This window comes from Humulus lupulus, chromosome 1 (genome assembly GCF_963169125.1).
Source record: "Humulus lupulus chromosome 1, drHumLupu1.1, whole genome shotgun sequence".
In the NCBI taxonomy this organism is placed as follows: domain Eukaryota; kingdom Viridiplantae; phylum Streptophyta; class Magnoliopsida; order Rosales; family Cannabaceae; genus Humulus; species Humulus lupulus.
This window is the reverse complement of record NC_084793.1, coordinates 20438502-20455907: the sequence shown is the minus strand read 5'-3', so window position 1 is coordinate 20455907 and position 17406 is coordinate 20438502. Positions and strand designations below refer to the sequence as shown.

At 41.8% G+C, this 17406-nt stretch overlaps 1 pseudogene; it reads left to right on the top strand.

The window, feature by feature from the left end:
- Window positions 1-233: 233 nt before the first annotated feature.
- On the top strand, window positions 234-14669 carry LOC133794062 (probable amidase At4g34880; annotated as a pseudogene).
- The last annotated feature ends 2737 nt before the right edge of the window (window positions 14670-17406 follow it).

Here is a 17406-nt window from a genome sequence, read left to right as displayed (position 1 = left end):
TTCCAATTATTATATTATCAAGGTATAATTACTTGAATACTTCCAATACGGCCATTAAATCATCACTAAATCGCTCTTGTTTATACTCAATCACTCTAGGTAATGCATGCATGATCAATAATAATAACAATTAAACTAAACTGCCAATCGACTATAAATTGTTGCTTATTGCCACTTTGCAAATTCAAATTATTATATCATCAAAGTATAATTATTACCTGAATACTTCCATTATGGCCACCAAATTATCACCAAAACACTTTCCTTATCTGCTCACTTCATTGCTTCTAATACTTCTAACTGAGTCCGTAAATGGTTTCTCAATCAAAGAAGCTACAATTTATGATATCCAACAAGCGTTCAAGCATAACAATCTGAGTTCGAGACAACTCGTTAAGTTTTACCTCGAAGAAATCTACACACTCAACCCGGTCCTTAATGCCGTGATAGAGATCAACCCAGACGTGCTTTACCAGGCAGACAAGGCTGATTACGAGCGAAAAAACCATGCTTATGGATCCTTTCTGGGATCCATGGCATTCCCGTTCTTCTTAAGGACAACATTGGAACCAAGGATTGTCTTAACACCACTGCCGGCTCGTTCGCATTACTTGGCTCCGTCTTACCACGAGACGCAGGCGTCGTGACCAAGTTAAGGAAAGCTGGAGCTATCATATTAGGGAAGGCCAGCTTGAGCGAGTGGGCTGGCTTTAGGTTCACCATTGCTCCCAACGGCTGGAGCGCTAGAGGTGGCCAAGGAAAGGTAACGAGTGATGTTATATGAGTATTCAATATTTTTCGTTATAAAGTTTAAAATAGTGCTCGTACACTATATTCATAAATGCTAAGAAAGTTTATCTCCGGCCAACTGAGACTGGTGGATATTAAATCTTACAAACTCTCCCAAATTCTTTGTGATGGTGTACATATTAAGAAGACTATTGTTGACGCCGTTTTTTCGTCAACAGATAAAAGAAGAGAGCACGTAAACAATTAAAGACAATGGCTAAAAGAAACAAACGAATCAGACACACGGTTTTTTACGTGGTTCAGCAGTTAAATCTGCCTAGTCCACGAGTCTCTGTTATTAAACTCAAGATTATCTCTGAAAATTCTTTAAGCATGAATTCTTCAGAGTTTTCTCTCAAGGATCAGAATTTCGGCCCCTTACAATGGTGCATGACTTCTCTATTTATAGAGAAGGATGCAGAATACTCTCCCACATATTTTGGGTAGTTACTCTTTTGTGAATAAAAATAAATGGCTTTAAATGCCAACAATCAGATATAAAAGGAAACGTTCCCCAAAGATCGGAAACGCATAACTGACTAAATAATATCCCATGATTCTTGGGGATTTACATCAATAAATGAGGATTACATCCCATATCTACAATACTTGTAGATATTCAAGGTGATCATAGCGTATCTCCAAGGCTTCAGCATCTAAGATTTCACGTCATTGTGCGAGCCACTGACATCTCCCGAGCTAACATTGCTTTCGAGATAGCATATCGAGCTCGAGATCCCTGCTCCGAAGTTCCTGAAGATGAGGGGCTCTCAGAGCTATCCTTCGAGATCGAGATCATTTCGAGGTCACCATATTCAAGGTCTGTATCATACTTTGCAGGCTCCGATTTACAATCGTAGAGCATACCCTAACCCTCACGAGACCATTTAATGCGAACTCAGCTTTCGAGGTCATATTTGCTATGGCTCGAAATCTGGGTATAACATTTTGCCCCCTCAAAAGTATTTGTTCGAATCCTAAGAGAAGGAAACTTTTGAACTACTCTTTTCGGGAACCATACCATCACACTCTTAAAAATGGAAGTGCCTGCAGGAACTGAGAACAACCGAGCTCCTGCCGAGGCTCGGACTCAGGTTCCTGGTAGTGCACCGAACGCAACTGGCCCATCTCGGGCAAATTCTGGACCCTCCAGGCCGAGGCAAGGACGGCAACCACCGTCACCTATACGGTTTCCTCCGTCTCCCATAAGATATCCTTCACCTCCCCGCAGGAATGCTCAACCTGGTCGAGATCAGGATCAAGGGCGTACAGGGGAAAGACAAGGGGACAGGGAGACGTTCCAGGGGCGGAAAGGCGCGCCATCCGAGAGAAGTCAGACGTCATCTCGCACTGCAGAGACAAGGCGACGTAGAAAGGATCCACCACGAAATGACCGATCGATGAGTTTCACCAGTGATGAGTCCGGAGAAACTAGGTCTGTCAGTAAACACGACCGGGGTCGTAAAAATACTGGAAATCACAAGAACCATCCCGACCTGCGCAATCATCTGAATCAGAGCAGGGGAAAGGGAGATCAGACAAATCCGGATCTTAGGAATAATCTGAATGGGCGTAGAGATCCCTCACGGAGACGCGAGCCTGGGATCGCGATTAATGACTATCAATTCCAAACACCGCCTAAGGACCCAGTACAAGAAAGGATCGATCAGCTCGAAAAAGCCTTTATGCTTTTGAAGAATGAACGAGGGAACGGTCGATATGAGGACTCTGATGAGGAGCTCGAGCCGTTTGCTCCCAATATTTCTAACACTCAGTTCCCCCAAGGGTTCCGGATTCCTCACGTCCCAGCGTTTGAAGGAAAAACCGACCCATGCAGCCATCTGAGTACATTCAACACTATCATGAGAGCTAGTAACGTGGGTTACGAGCTCAGATGTATGTTGTTTCCGACATCATTGGCCGGGCCTGCCAAGAGTTGGTTCGAGAAGTACAAGAGACATTCTATAACTTCGTGGGATCAATTGTCTAGAGACTTCAAGAAGCAGTTCCGAGCTATGATGGGAGTCAGACCCGAAGCATCCACTTTGACTAACGTCCGACAACAACCGGGCGAAACACTGAAGAGCTACCTGACAAGATTTAATCTAGAGGTCGCCCGAGCTCGAGACGTGGATGACAGTGGGCATTTGATGGCCATCCGAGCTGGTGTTTTACCCGGGAGTGCCCTTTGGGATGACATGCAAGGGAAACCGGTGAGGTCGATAACCGAGTTTAACAGACGGGCGCAGAGATTTGTCAATGTAGAGGAGGCGAGGTCAACACTCAAGGCGACCTCGCAGACCGAAACTACAACGATAAACATTAACTCCGCCTCAACCTCGGTTGACCCAGCAGCTACACAGCCTACCTCGGAGAATCCCTCCAAGAGGAAAAAGAGTGAGGGAAATAATCCCGAGGTTGATGGAGGAAAGAAGAAAAAAGGAGAAAGGTATTTCTCCGTATATAAAGTGCACACCGAGCTCAACGAGTCTCGGGAAAACATATACCTGGCTAATGAAAACCAGGTCCCTTTCAGGCGTCCGGACCCTATGAGGAATCAAAAGTCCAAGAGGGATTCCAGCAAATACTGTCGATTTCATAGGGACACCGGCCATACAACTGATGAGTGCCGACAGCTGAAGGACGAGATCGAAGGGTTGATCTCGAGAGGTTATTTCCGGCCGTACGTCAAAAACCAGAATACTGGACAGGCTACTGCTAGCCAGAGAGTAGCCGCGCTTCCGGCAGCACAGAATAATAACTCCCGATCTCGGGATGAGGACAGGCCTCCGCCGATAGATGGAGAGGACGTAATAACCATCTCGGGAGGTCCTCATCTCGCAGGAGGGGGCAGAAATGCTCAAAAACGATATGTGAATGAGCTGAAGACAGGGGACGGGTCTCCATACGAACCCAAACCAAGGGCACCAAAAAGCCAAAGGGTTGAGACTCAGCCTATAACCTTCACCGAGGAGGATGCCTCCCATGTCCAGTTCCCTCATCATGATCCACTCGTCATCACCCTACTGCTTGCCAACAAAAGAGTGCGCCGAGTTCTCATAGACAATGGGAGCTCAGTTAACATTCTTTATAAAGCGACACTAGAGAAAATGGGACTCTCCCTTCGCGACCTGAAGGCTTGTGCAACCACTTTGTACGGCTTTTCTGGAGAAGGAACCGCCTGTATGGGGTCCATTGAACTCCCTGTGACCTTGGGAGCCTATCCAGTCTCGGTGACCAAGATGATGGAGTTCGTGGTGGTAGAGTTACCATCTGCCTACAATGTATTGCTCGGGAGACCCGCCCTGGTCGGGCTGGGGGCAGTTTCATCTGTAAGGCATCTAGCCCTTAAGTTCCCAACTCCAAGCGGAGTCGGAACGTTGAAGGGAGATCAATTGGCAGGAAGGGAGTGCTACAGCATTTCCTTAAGGGGAAAGAAACAAACGAGCGCGCAAGCACTCGTTGTCATACAGAATAAAGATGGGACAGTTTTAGAAATTGATGAGGAGATCGATCCGAGGATTGAGGAGAAGGTTGACCTCCAACCTTTGGAAGAGCTCGAAGAGGTTCAGCTCGAGGAGGCTGGTCCCTCAAAGAAGGTGAAGGTCGGGAAACACCTCCAAGACGAATCAAAATAGCAATTAATTTGCTTTCTGAAGAAAAACCAGGATGTCTTCGCGTGGTCACACTCTGACATGGTGGGAATAAGCCCTAATGTAGCGAGCCACGCATTGAATATAGACAAAAGCTTTCCCCCGAAGCAGCAAAAGCGAAGGCAGCTGGATGAAGACAGAAAGAAAGCACTAAAGGAGGAGGTGGACAGGCTGAAAGCAAATAATTTTATAAGGGACGCTTTTTACCCTGATTGGGTGGCCAATCCAGTGTTGGTCCCAAAACCCAATGGGACATGGAGGACGTGCATTGACTACTCGGACCTCAACAAGGTCTGCCCGAAAGACTGTTTTCCCCTGCCGAGAATTGATCAGCTCGTAGATGCCACGGCAGGGCATGGTTTGATGTCGTTCATGGATGCCTATTCTGGATATAACCAGATTCCCATGCATGCCCCCGACCAAGAGCATACGAGCTTCATTACAGACAAAGTACTCTACTGCTACAATGTCATGCCATTCGGACTCAAGAATGCCGGAGCCACGTACCAGCGGCTCGTAAACATGATGTTCTCAGAGCAAATAGGGAACAACATGGAAGTTTATGTTGACGACATGCTTGTAAAGTCTCAACTTAACAAGAACCATGTTGATGACCTCGAAGAGTGCTTTGGCGTGCTCAGAAAGTACAACATGAAGTTGAATCCTCAGAAGTGCACTTTTGGGGTGTCTTCAAGAAAATTTATGGGTTTCATTGTCAATTCTCGTGGGATCGAGGCTAATCCCGACAAGATAAAGGCCCTCATCGATATGCCTTCACCTCGGAAGCATAAAGATGTTCAAAGCCTGACTGGCAGGATGGCAGCTCTGAGCAGGTTCATCTCGAAGTCAACAGACCGCGGTCTCCCATTCTTCAACTTATTGAAAGGAAGTAAGAAGTTCGAATGGACAGATGAGTGCGAGCTAGCCTTTCAGGAGCTCAAAAAGCACCTAGCCGAACCGTCCATCCTATCAAAGCCTGAGACGGGAGAAGTACTGTTCCTGTACCTCTCAACTACCGAACACGCGATAAGCGCGGTGCTCGTCCGAGAGGAAGAGAGAATACAGAAACCCGTCTACTATATCAGTAAAAGATTACTGGGGGCAGAGTCAAGGTATCCACTGATGGAGAAGCTCGCCCTCAGTCTGATCCACTCGTCTCGAAAGCTCCGCCCTTACTTTCAGGCACATCCTATCCATGTATTAACAGATCAACCACTAAGGCAAGTCTTGTCTAAACCAGAGGCGTCTGGTCGACTCCTAAAGTGGGCTGTTGAACTCGGACAATTCGAGGTCACCTACCATCCGAGGACGACCATCAAGGCACAAGCGTTGGCGGATTTCATAGTGGAGTGCACCGGCATCGCTGATGACGAGGTAACAACCACGGCCCACGAGCTGTGGAAACTTTACGTCGACGGGTCGTCAAATGAAAATGGAGCGGGGGCAGGAGTTATTTTGATCACTCCTGCAGGGAGCAAATTTCACTCTGCATTAAGGTTCGGCTTTAAAGCATCTAATAATGAAGCTGAGTACGAGGCTTTACTGGCGGGACTACGAATAGCAAAAGAGCTCAAGGCCAAAGCTATACATTGCTACAACGACTCCCAGCTCGTAGTTAATCAAATCTTGGGAGAATACCAGGCTCGTGGCACAAAAATGGCAGCTTATCTGGAGAAGGCAAAATCCGCATTGGAGTTTTTTGAGTTTTATGCAATCGAACAGGTTCCCCGAGAACAAAACTCAAACGCAGATGCCTTAGCTCGCCTCGCCACCTCCGCCGAAAATGAGGAGCTGAATGTTGTACCCGTAGAGCACCTGTCAATGCCCAGCATAACTACGCCTGACGAGGAAGATGTGAGTATGATCGAGACAGAGCCGACCTGGATGAGCTCGATAGTTGAGTACCTCGAAAATGGAATTCTTCCGAAAGATCGAAATCAGGCTCGGAAACTAATGTATCAACTTCCCCGTTACACCACCCTGGACGGAAGGCTATACAGAAGAGGGTATTCCATGCCATTGCTCAGGTGTGTGACTCCCCCCGAGGCAAAGAAGATTATTGAAGAAATTCATGAAGGGTTCTGCGGAGATCATACCGGGGGGCATAGCCTATCCAAGAAGATTATACGCCAAGGATATTTCTGGCCAACCATTAAAACGGATTCTTTCGAGTTCGTGAAAAAGTGCGACAAGTGCCAGAGATTCGCCACGATACCCCGAGCTCCACCTTCCGAACTAACCATGTTGACATCCCCATGGCCTTTTGCGGTATGGGGCATCGACCTCATAGGCTCACTCCCAACTGGAAAAGGAGGAGTAAAATATGCTGTGGTCGCGGTTGATTACTTCACAAAATGGACGGAGGCTGAACCATTGGCGACCATAACTTCGAAGAAGATCCTAGATTTCGTGGTAAAGAACATCGTATGCCGATATGGAGTGCCAAGAAAGATTGTGTCTGACAACGGAACCCAGTTTGACTGCGATTTATTTACCAACTTTTGTAACAAGAACGGTATAATCAAGAGCTTTTCGTCAGTGGCTCACCCTCAGGCGAACGGTCAGGTCGAAGCCGTTAATAAAACTCTCAAGAGTTCCTTGAAGAAAAAATTGGAAGAAGCAAAGGGACGATGGCCTGAGGAATTACCCCAAGTCCTTTGGGGATATAGAACTACAGCTCGGACATCAACTGGACATACCCCATTTTCTCTAGCATACGGCTGCGAGGCAATGTTGCCCATTGAGGTCGAAATTCCAACGATTCGAACTCAGATTTACGACCAAAGTTCCAATCATACTCAGCTCGAAGAAACCCTAGACTTGATCGAAGAAAAAAGGGAGGAGGCTCAGCTGAGAAATGCTGCTTACCAGCAACGAACAACAAGATATTTCAATAAAAGGGTTCGAAGTCGAAAGTTCGGAGTAGGAGATCTGGTATTGAGACGCGTATTCTTAGCAACCCGAGATCCAGCAGCAGGAGTACTCGGGCCAAACTGGGAAGGACCATACCAGATAGAATCAGTCATCCGCCCTGGCGTATACAAACTTGCGAGATTAGATGGGAGCCTCATACCAAGAGCATGGAATGGCGAACACCTTAGACCTTATTATCAATAGTATAGGAAAAGTGTTGCCTGTAACCATGATTTTCTATCCACGTTAGTTTGTTTTTGAATTTCATCAAATAAAATGTCTACTTTGTTTCACATGTAATTTATTTTTATTTTTGCAATCTCTCTTAATTTAATAACCTATGGTCACACTCATAGGATATTAAGGGGGCATCATTGGTATACATACCTCCAGCTTAAAAGAAGAGATAAAAAATATATAAAGTATTTGGATATAACCAAGTACGCGAGCTTAGATAGTTCAGACTTAACCGAGTTATCAAAAACAAAAAGTATTTGGATATAACCAAATACGCGAGCTTAGATAGTTCGGACTTAACCGAGCGAGCTTAGATAGTTCGGACTTAACCGAGTTATCAAAAACATTAAGTATTTGGAAATAACCAAGTACGCGGGCTTAGATAGTTCGGACATTACCGAACTACCAAAAACCAAAAAACGTTTGGAGTTAACCAGATGTGCAAGCATAACAGGTTTGGAACAAACCAGCCAAATTATCGATCGATGATAAATGGGAGCCTAAACCCATCATGAAATATGTCGAGATCGAGGCTGGAACATCTTAAAATAGTTTCGAACTCATAACCTCGGAGCTAAGATACTAAGGATGAGGAAAAGTGACTAAAAGATTAACCAAATCATTCATATTACATGCCATATAAGTACTTTTCAGTTCATGGTTAAAGTAATGTACGACCTTGATAAATAACGAGGTTGGAAACGGATAATTCGAATAAACTATGCATGAATGCATCGAATTTCGAGCCTAAATCCAAACTATGTTTGTATGCATAAATAAACATAACCGGTCCATCAATTATAAAAATATGCAAAATATTTCGAGCCAAGAAATGTAAGCATATAAAAGAATAGTAAAGGGAATTGTATCAGCCCCGTGGGCATAAGTTAAAATAATTACAGAAATAATGGGACACAGCCCCGAAAACTGATCTCCCCGAGGTCAGATTCAAAGAAGAGGAGTCTCCTTGGCCTTCTCAGCATCAGTGGCACCGGACCCCTCAGGACGAATAGCATGACTATCCTCCTAAGCTCCCTCCGAAACGGTACTCGGAGCAGCTTTATCCTTCTCGAGCTGCTCAGCCTCTTCCTTCTCGAGCCGAGCATTCCATCGTTCGAGGAAGGACGCCTCGAGGGGACCCAAAAAACTGGTGTCCAGTTCTTCGTTATAGGCCCACATCCGGTACATGGCTGAATCGACCGCCGTTTCCTTCTTTTCTTTGAACTCGGCAGTAAGGCGGGTTTTGATATCCTCCATGAGGTCGAGGGTGACGGCCTTGTCTTCCTCGAGCTTCTTATTGGTCTCCCGAAGCTGGATGTTATCTCTCTTTTGCTCCTCGAGTTCATTTTTCAGCTTCCCAAGCTCCTTGGCCATTTCCTCACGCTCCTTAACCACTGCCTCGAGCTTAATGTTCGCCGCCTTCAGGTCATCATTCGCTCTAAGGTGGAGGTCCCTCTCCTCTTGGGTGAGGGTCCTGCTCGAATGGACCTCGTTGTTCAGCTCGTAATTGAGCTGGGCAGTGAAAGCAAGAGCCTGAAAAAAGGAAGAAACCATCATTAGCCTCGAGACAGTATGAATATAAGCAAAGGGAATATAGGATACTTACCGCGGCAGTGTGCTCGATACTCTTCTCGTACAGGACAGTGCGGTCCCGAGTGCCAGTTAGACACTGCCACTGAGGAGCCTCGAAATTGCCGTAGCTCTGGCCGATCCGGGACATTACATCCGAGATCAGCGTAGATCCGTGAGGACCGGCAGCATTATCCACCACATACGAATCCATATGGGTGGAAATGGTTAGCTTCTGAGCTCGGGAAGCAGAAGGTCTTTTGGCGAGCTGGGTAGAAGGCATTTGACCCGCCACAGGAGGTTGGGATTCGACCACGGTAGCGATACCAGTCTGCGAGGCCGGCGCCACCACAGAGACGACGGCCTGCGAGGGTGGTATCGTCGTGGGGGCGTTAGTCTGACCAGTCGACGCAGCAACAGAGCTCGAAGCCGGCGGGGGAGGAGGAGTTGTTTTCTTAGATCTCTTGGAGCTTTTCCCAGGCTGGCTGGTTTTCAGTCCCCCTGCCCTGGGGCGTTTGCTCCTCTTGGCACCCGCATTGTCGATAAGGGCGTCGAGGTCGGAGTCCATATCGCCTGCACAAGTCATCACAGTGAGTCAGTAAAAGAAATACAAGTTACCTCAACACTATATATAGAGTGGTGGAAGAAAAAACCTAACTGGAACTTTCCCCCGAGCTTGAGCTTGGGGACCATGAAATTCCCCCGTCTTCAGAAGAGGCGGGGGGAGGGCCTTCCCTATAAGTTGGTGATAACCTCGAAAGGTCCCTATAATCATTGGTCCCATACTGCACAGCTATCCCATTCCACATCTCGTCCGTGGTATACATAGTGTCGTATTTCCCGAGCCCACTATCAAACCTATGGACACAGTCATCTACCCAACTCCATATGTAGAAGTGGTATCTATCCTGTGGGCACGAGACTAGTCTATTGGGCCTGTGTTTTAATAAAGTGGGGGACCACATTCGCGAAGTAGGAAGGGTTTTACCTCCATCGGAGTCCGAACTCGAGGCTTCATCATTGGCCTCGTTCCCCGACCGCGGACTTCTCGAGCGAATTGGGAGAGATGTTTTCCTTTCCCTCCTCGGAGGAAGGATGCCTGTGGGCAGAGGCACTTCCTCCCAGCGTTCATATTTGTTACTGGACCAGTCAGAGGTTGACTGGCCCTGTCCCAACAATCCACAAGCTCGTAGCTTGTCCTCATGTAGCAGAAATGAGAGAGACCTCCTACCATAAGGGAGTCGGAGCAGGCTCTCTCTGTGCTCCTTCATTGTCTCGTCAGGGGTGGGACGCTGAAAGTTAGCTGAAAGGCGAGATACACTTCAACTAAACATGGATTCAAGGGCTAAAGATTCGAGCTCAAAAATAGAAAGTAACGAGAATACTTACGAATTCGCCTAAACGAACGATGTCGAGACGGGAACAGACCGTCTGTCCAGAAAAAAGCCCTCTTGAAGTCAGGGGGATGGTTCGGAAGGTCTTCAAAGATTTTTGTCTCTTTGGGGTAGCTCGAAAGATAGTAGAAACCATCTCCTCCCCGAGCTCGGGAGGGATTACTCTTCAAACAAAAGAGATATAAAATCTCTTGGGGTGAAGGTCCTATCCACCCCAGTTCGTGGAATAAGGACCTCAGGGCAGACAGCACCCTATATGAGTTGGTGTTGAGTTGGAATGGAGCCAACCCAACGAAATCGGTGAAGTCTCTGAAAAAGGACTTCAGGGGCAGCAAAGCTCCTGCCTTTAGGTGTTCCTGGCTCGAGGCCGCGTATTTCACACTGGAATCGCGGCCCCCAGGAGCGAAACAGCTCCGTTCATGCCTTGTCGGAGCTCGACACTTCAGCGTGTCTAGCGAGCTAAGGCCATGAATGGCCAGGATGTCAGTTATCTGGTCGGGGGTGGTAACCGAGCTCTGGTAGAATTCGGCTTCAAACATCTCCCTCCTAGGCTGCGAAGACGAAGGCTCCGCCATTAAGGAAAACTGAAGTTCCCCCGGGTGGTACGCTACCGTGACTTTTAACGCGGGGTCGAGGGGAAGTGGCCTAGGTCCGGGGTTAGGCTCCGGATAGATGGCTTCCCGAAGGACCCTTCTCTTCTTTTCGATGACCTCGTCAATCTGGCGGCGATAGTGGGCTCGAATGTCTTCTTGCTCGCGTGCGATCTCGTACTCTTTAATCCGACGCTGGTTCCGGACAAAGACCGATTCCGGGCTCGGAGATTTGGGCTCGTAAGGGATTGCTCGTAATGACCCCCACCGTCTTTCCAAATTCTGTGACATCTAACAAGAAAGAAAAAATGGTGAGGGCCATGCATGCAAAGATCACGAACTCGATAGGATGAGCTCGGATATCTAAGGATAAGAAATCAAGTATTTAGACCCTTGCTAAAAAGTCAGAGCGTGGCTTCCACAGGAAAGAAAAAGGAGCGTGGATGATTTCTTTTTGAAAATCCCGAAATTCAAGGGAAAGGAGAGTGGCGGTTAGCCAGGAAAAGCGTTTTTGGTTTTCGTGTATTTGTCAAAACCCATGTTTTTATCCAAAAGCTTAATGAACAAGAAACGCCGCCTAAGAACTTCAAAACCCAGAAAATGGGAACCACATTCAAACGTCGAAACTGGGTATAAACCAGAGACGAACATCCAGAGTGGAAGTCCAGAAAGCCTAAAAACTTATCGGTTCAAAACCTCCTATCGCATTATGCTAAGAACACATACTAACGTACACAGCAAGCACAGTATAAAAAGAACAACGAAAATGGCGTACTTACACAGTGATGGTGAGTGCAGCGAAATCGTCGAGTGGAGAAGAGGTTGCAAGAAAGAACTCACTGACTCGAACAGACCAGGGTTCCTTTGTCTTTTGGGTCGAGAAAACATGCACAGGATGGAAGCTTCTTAAGAAAGTTTCTGGCTTTCTTGTTTTTTCTTTTTTTTTCTGGTTTACAATGAACAAACGTAAAGAAGAAGACGAAGAGGAGATCTTATATATATAGGTGGGAAAACTGAAATCGATCAGGAGCGTTGGTTAAAATCCTCAACAGATCGAATGGAGGGGAATCGGTGATGAGATGACGCCGAAAAGTTGTCAGACGAACGATCGTGGGCGTGTTCCCAAGGTACTCAAGTACCTAAAGTGAGCAATACCCATCTGGCACGTGTCCATTTTTAAGAGTGTGACGGTATGGTTCCCGAAAAGAGTAGTTCAAAAGTTTCCTTCTCTTAGGATTCGAACAAATACTTTTGAGGGGGCAAAATGTTATACCCAGATTTCGAGCCATAGCAAATATGACCTCGAAAGCTGAGTTCGCATTAAATGGTCTCGTGAGGGTTAGGGTATGCTCTACGATTGTAAATCGGAGCCTGCAAAGTATGATACAGACCTCGAATATGGTGACCTCGAAATGATCTCGATCTCGAAGGATAGCTCTAAGAGCCCCTCATCTTCAGGAACTTCGGAGCAGGGATCTCGAGCTCGATATGCTATCTCGAAAGCAATGTTAGCTCGGGAGATGTCAGTGGCTCGCACAATGACGTGAAATCTTAGATGCTGAAGCCTTGGAGATACGCTATGATCACCTTGAATATCTACAAGTATTGTAGATATGGGATGTAATCCTCATTTATTGATGTAAATCCCCAAGAATCATGGGATATTATTTAGTCAGTTATGCGTTTCCTGATCTTTGGGGAACGTTTCCTTTTATATCTGATTGTTGGCATTTAAAGCCATTTATTTTTATTCACAAAAGAGTAACTACCCAAAATATGTGGGAGAGTATTCTACATCCTTCTCTATAAATAGAGAAGTCATGCACCATTGTAAGGGGCCGAAATTCTGATCCTTGAGAGAAAACTCTGAAGAATTCATGCTTAAAGAATTTTCAAAGATAATCTTGAGTTTAATAACAGAGACTCGTGGACTAGGCAGATTTAACTGCTGAACCACGTAAAAAACCGTTTGTCTGATTCGTTTGTTTCTTTTAGCCATTGTCTTTAATTGTTTACGTGCTCTCTTCTTTTATCTGTTGACGAAAAACGGCGTCAACAACTATCCTCAATGAATTTTAATACTGATAATATTTAGAATATTAGTCTTTGGATTCTAGTACTCATTGCTAGTGGAGTTTGAAACTAAGGCCAAGTGGGTCTGTGATAAAACTTGTGCAGAATCCCTACGTGCTATCGGCGGATCCTTGTGGGTCAAGTAGCGGGTCGGCCATATCGGTGGCGGCTAACCTTGTGGCAGTGTCACTGGGAACTGAGACTGATGGCTCAATTCTGTGCCCTGCAAGTTTTAACTCGGTTGTGGGCATTAAACCAACTCCTGCGCTCACTAGCCGAGCAGGGATTATTCCAGTCACTCCTAGACAAGACACTGTTGGGTTTGTAAGCTTTGTTTTAATATTTTTGGAGTAGACAAAAAAAAAAAAAAAGTACTTGCGTCCACTTATATTTCAACTTGATTTTCAAGTAAATAGTAATGCGCAATATTATTGGTGGATTTTAAAACAGGGTACTAGGGAGGTCAGTGGCGGATGCAGTTTACGTGCTTGATACTATTGCAGGCTTTGATCGTCATGACACCTCAACCAAAAAAGCATTGAAATTCCTTCCACATGGAGGCTATAAACAATTTCTTAACTCTTATGGTCTCAAGGGAATGAGATTGGGGATAGTGAGAAATCCCTTCTTTACTTCTGGAATTGGATATCGCCAACTTCAAGCTTTCGAGTATCATTTCCAAACACTAAGGCATGTAAAACTATAAATATATATATATATTAATACACACACATTAACAAGAAATGTACATTGTTGAAGTTTTCATTACCCAAAAAGCATATATAATAACAATATTTTGTTTTACATTAAAGGGAAAGAGGCGCAATTTTGATTGACGATCTGGAAATAGCAAACATTGATGTTATATTGAATTTTACATTGAGTGGAGAAGCAGTAGCAACACTGGCTGAGTTCAAACTAAGTATAAATTATTATCTATCAAGCCTGGTGGTTTCCCCTGTAAGAACCTTAGCAGATATTATAGCCTTTAACCTAAAGTACTCAGATTTGGTAAGTACAATTTTATGTTTGATGAACTAATCTCTTTCTTGTTGCGGAATAGTAATTGATTTGGTTTGCTATGAATTTAGGAAATGACTCAGGAGTTTGGGCAAGACATATTTCTAGCTGCCCAAGCCACAAATGGGCTTGGAAAGGCTGAGTTAGCAGCAGAGCTTAATTTGAAAAAATTGTCAAGAGAAGGATTGGCTAAGTTGATGTGGGAGAAGAAGCTAGATGCTTTGGTGAGTCCTGGTGGAGTTGATATTAATAGAGTGCTTGCTATTGGAGGCTTCCCTGGAATTAGTGTTCCTGCTGGATATGACAATGAAGGAGTGCCCTTTGGCATCGTCTTTGGAGGACTAAAGGGGTCTGAGCCAAAGCTAATTGAGATCGCATATGACTTCGAGCAAGCTACTAACATTAGGAAGCCTCCTACTTTTAAACCTTGAGTTTTGGGATCCACACTTGTGTTAGATGTCTCTTAGCGTTTTTCAATATAGAAATACTATCTTCTATGCAATGCTTCTTTTCATAGATTTGAGCATTTATGTATTACTCTTAGTAAGGAAATAAATTGCTTGTCAAGATTTCCTTTGTTATTTGCTTTTTTGCTTTCAAGAAATCCTATCTTATCACCCTCGTTGAAGAATATTAATGCTATGGCAAAGTAGTGTGGAGAAAAGCAAGTCTAGTTGCACTGTGGGAAAAGATGGCGAGTGCTTGGTAAATTATAGTATTGTGAATTGGAAAAATTGTAGAAGATTGTTTGGTAAACTATATGATTGAAGTGCTGTTAAATATTAAAAGACCAAAAAATGTTATATTTTTGTTATTTTATTAAATTAAATTCGCACATACTAAATAAATTTTAATATTAATATTGTATCTATTTAAACATGTTAAAATTAAAATATATTTTTGATAAGGCACTAATAAAGTGATTATCAATAAAAATGTTATATTATATAATACACACGTATAATTGTATATATATTATAACTAGTCACTCTATCTAAAAATCTAATTACAATGATCATAGTATAATAATCTAGTCATGATATAATCACAAATATGTAAAAATTAAGTTATGCAAAACTCTCACTTTTTATGTTTTTAATTATTTCTCTTTTTTTTTTTTTTTTTGCTAAGCATGAAATTAATGTGTTTGATAAATTATAATTTAAATATACAATGAGATGCAAAAATAATATTATAGTGTATAATAATTTATATATTAAACATTTTTTTAAAAAAAACATTTATATTAATGTGGTTTGTTAATATAAAATTACCAAAATAAAAAAATGTTTTAAAATATTTCATAACTATAAAAATATTTTTAAAACATAATAAAAATGTTTAAGATTCAAATATTGTTTATGTTATTATAATATTAATTTTTTGAAATATTTTAATTTTGGTTAATATATAATAAATACATAAAAAGTGTCTAGACAACGGAAATTCTTGATTTTAACGGTTTTTTTTTTCCGCTAACTTTAACGGAATATTCTTATATTTAACATAATATTCTTATATTTAACGGTAGATTGTAAACATGACTTAAACTTAAATAAAATTAAATATGATATTTTTGAGATATTTTACAATGATAATTATTTAAAAATAATAAAATCATACATTTTTTAAATTTAATTAAACTTAATATTATATTAAACATATAATATATAATATTTTGTTGTCACTGCCAAAATTCAAAAATTAAAACAAACATAAACTTAAACAAAAATTAATTAATTAAAATAGGATATGTTAAAGATATTTTATGATAATTTAAATAATTAAATCATATTATTTAAAAATAATAAATGCATACATATCATTTTTTTTATCTTATAAATTTGTGCGATAGTTTGTTTTTTTGTTGTCACTGCAAAATTAAAAAAAATTATAACAAACATAAACTTAAACAAAAATTAATTAATTAAAATATGATATTTTAAAGATATTTATGATAATTTAAATTATTAAATCATATTTATTTAAAAATAATAAATGCATACATATCTTTTTTTTATCTTATAATTTTGTATGATAGTTGATTTTTTATCAAGTGATTGTAGCTCTTTTTCTCCATCAAATTCACCAAAGGACATTGCGAGATACATTATACTACTCTCTACACTATGATTTTTTCTATTCTTTTTCTATTTCTATTATTAATTTCTTTTTAAATATTATTGTATTTTATATATATGTCATGTAGTCATATATATATATATAACGTTGTGTTTAGATATCATATAGGTAGAGATTATTGATATAAATATTTATATATACTATAAAACTATAATTCATTCTATTATATATATATATATTAAAAAACAGTAAATTATTTTTTATTATAAGTATAGACAATATTTACAGCTTTAAAACTAAACAAATGTACATTGCACGTTGCTTCTACTTAGTATAATAAATAAGTAGATATATTTAGATGAAAAAATACATTTATAGTAGAATTTTTTTCAAAAAGCAGCTTTAGTTTTTAGTTGTAGATTCTGCATAAATTCGTCTATAAGTTATTTTCTACCTATTTATCAAACTGTTTTATTGCACAACTTTTTCAGAAAGAAACTTCTAGCTTTTCTAAAATCGGTAACCATCTAGCCATATATGTAATTTAAGTTCTCAAAAATGCTGATATTTAAAAAAAAAAAAAAAAAAAACTATTCAAAGAGACGACTGTGGTACTTTTAAACACCCAGGATTGTTGAACTTATATATAAGTGGGAAAATCAGGTACACATAATTGGTTTGACAATTAGAATTTTCAATTATGCCTTTAAAGTAATCAAAGCAACGTTATAATTTTCAATTAGATAAGTGGGAAAATGAATAATAGCACTTCTATAATCCTATTGTACAAGGAAAATATAGTACTACTTACATTGCTTTCTGTAGAAACAATGTGCTTGGGCACTTATTCACACTTATTTTCACTATTGACGAAAGTAGTTATTATTCTCTGAAAATATCAATACAAAATAAGACATTTTATCATTTTTTTTTAAATAATTTTACTAAAACTTAAATTTCAAAAGGTGGGTTTTACATTATTTTTCTATTAAAAAAAAACTACATAATAAAAAATAAAGATTCTTTCTCAACACTTGGTAATGGGTTGGGCATCTCTAGCAGTCACTTGTGAGAGAGGCCTGGGAG